The sequence below is a fragment of the Callionymus lyra genome, unplaced genomic scaffold (genome assembly GCF_982586985.1).
Source record: "Callionymus lyra unplaced genomic scaffold, fCalLyr1.hap1.1 HAP1_SCAFFOLD_127, whole genome shotgun sequence".
Classification (NCBI taxonomy): domain Eukaryota; kingdom Metazoa; phylum Chordata; class Actinopteri; order Syngnathiformes; family Callionymidae; genus Callionymus; species Callionymus lyra.
The window spans coordinates 140,319-142,637 of NW_028258604.1; the positions used below are offsets into that span (position 1 = coordinate 140,319).

At 61.3% G+C, this 2,319-nt stretch overlaps 1 non-coding gene across 1 annotated transcript; it reads right to left on the bottom strand.

Moving 5' to 3' along the window:
- Positions 1 to 1,146: 1,146 nt before the first annotated feature.
- Positions 1,147 to 1,265, bottom strand: LOC148058244 (5S ribosomal RNA). The gene has a single exon (XR_015710055.1). It is a non-coding gene; the product is annotated as a 5S ribosomal RNA (ribosomal RNA).
- Between the last annotated feature and the right edge of the window lie 1,054 nt (positions 1,266 to 2,319).

Here is a 2,319-nt window from a genome sequence, read left to right on the forward strand (position 1 = left end):
CTATTTTAGGTCACTTTTCTCACTTTCTGACCCACAAATAATGCCCCAAATGCCGCCGCCTGGTGGGGGGAACTGCCGCCTAGTCCCGGTTCTATTTTAGGTCACTTTTCTCACTTTCTGACCCACAAATAATGCCCCAAATGCCGCCGCCTGGTGGGGGGAACTGCCGCCTAGTCCCGGTTCTATTTTAGGTCACTTTTCTCACTTTCTGACCCACAAATAATGCCCCAAATGCCGCCGCCTGGTGGGGGGAACTGCCGCCTAGTCCCGGTTCTATTTTAGGTCACTTTTCTCACTTTCTGACCCACAAATAATGCCCCAAATGCCGCCGCCTGGTGGGGGGAACTGCCGCCTAGTCCCGGTTCTATTTTAGGTCACTTTTCTCACTTTCTGACCCACAAATAATGCCCCAAATGCCGCCGCCTGGTGGGGGGAACTGCCGCCTAGTCCCGGTTCTATTTTAGGTCACTTTTCTCACTTTCTTACCCACAAATAATGCCCCAAATGCCGCCGCCTGGTGGGGGGAACTGCCGCCTAGTCCCGGTTCTATTTTAGGTCACTTTTCTCACTTTCTGACCCACAAATAATGCCCCAAATGCCGCCGCCTGGTGGGGGGAACTGCCGCCTAGTCCCGGTTCTATTTTAGGTCACTTTTCTCACTTTCTTACCCACAAATAATGCCCCAAATGCCGCCGCCTGGTGGGGGGAACTGCCGCCTAGTCCCGGTTCTATTTTAGGTCACTTTTCTCACTTTCTGACCCACAAATAATGCCCCAAATGCCGCCGCCTGGTGGGGGGAACTGCCGCCTAGTCCCGGTTCTATTTTAGGTCACTTTTCTCACTTTCTGACCCACAAATAATGCCCCAAATGCCGCCGCCTGGTGGGGGGAACTGCCGCCTAGTCCCGGTTCTATTTTAGGTCACTTTTCTCACTTTCTTACCCACAAATAATGCCCCAAATGCCGCCGCCTGGTGGGGGGAACTGCCGCCTAGTCCCGGTTCTATTTTAGGTCACTTTTCTCACTTTCTTACCCACAAATAATGCCCCAAATGCCGCCGCCTGGTGGGGGGAACTGCCGCCTAGTCCCGGTTCTATTTTAGGTCACTTTTCTCACTTTTCTACCCACAAATAATGGCAAAAAAAAATGCTTACAGCACCCAGTATTCCCAGGCGGTCTCCCATCCAAGTACTAACTGGGCCCGACCCTGCTTGGCTTCCGAGATCAGACGAGATCGGGCTCATTCAGGGTGGTGTGGCCGTAAGCGAGGGAAGCGCTTGTGAAATGCCCCAAAGTGTTGAAAATGTTCCCCAGGCCCCTGGTTCCCCATCCCCGCAGGAGGAGGCTCCCCAGGCCCCCTGGTTCCCCATCCCCGCAGGAGGAGGCTCCCCAAGCCCCCTGGTGCAGGAGGAGGCTCCCCAGGCCCCTGGTTCCCCATCCCCGCAGGAGGAGGCTCCCCAGGCCCCCTGGTTCCCCATCCCCGCAGGAGGAGGCTCCCCAGGCCCCATGGTTCCCCATCACCGCAGGAGGAGGCTCCCCAGGCCCCCTGGTTCCCCATCCCCGCAGGAGGAGGCTCCCCAGGCCCCCTGGTGCAGGAGGAGGCTCCCCAGGCCCCCTGGTTCCCCATCCCCGCAGGAGGAGGCTCCCCAGGCCCCCTGGTTCTCCATGCCCGCAGGAGGAGGCTCCCCAGGCCCCTGGTTCCCCATCCCCGCAGGAGGAGGCTCCCCAGGCCCCCTGGTTCTCCATGCCCGTAGGAGGAGGCTCCCCAGGCCCCCTGGTTCTCCATCCCCGCAGGAGGAGGCTCCCCAGGCCCCCTGGTTCTCCATCCCCGCAGGAGGAGGCTCCCCAGGCCCCCATGTTCTCCATGCCCGCAGGAGGAGGCTCCCCAGGCCCCTTGGTTCTCCATCCCCGCAGGAGTAGGCTCCCCAGGCGCCCTGGTTCTCCATCCCCGCAGGAGGAGGCTCCCCAGGCCCCCTGGTTCTCCATCCCCGCAGGAGGAGGCTCCCCAGGCCCCATGGTTCCCCATCACCGCAGGAGGAGGCTCCCCAGGCCCCCTGGTTCCCCATCCCCGCAGGAGGAGGCTCCCCAGGCCCCCTGGTTCTCCATCCCCGCAGGAGGAGGCTCCCCAGACCCCCATGTTCTCCATGCCCGCAGGAGGAGGCTCCCCAGGCCCCTTGGTTCTCCATCCCCGCAGGAGGAGGCTCCCCAGGCCCCTGGTTCTCCATCCCCGCAGGAGGAGGCTCCCCAGGCCCCCTGGTTCTCCATGCCCGCAGGAGGAGGCTCCCCAGGCCCCCTGGTTCTCCATGCCCGCAGGAGGAGG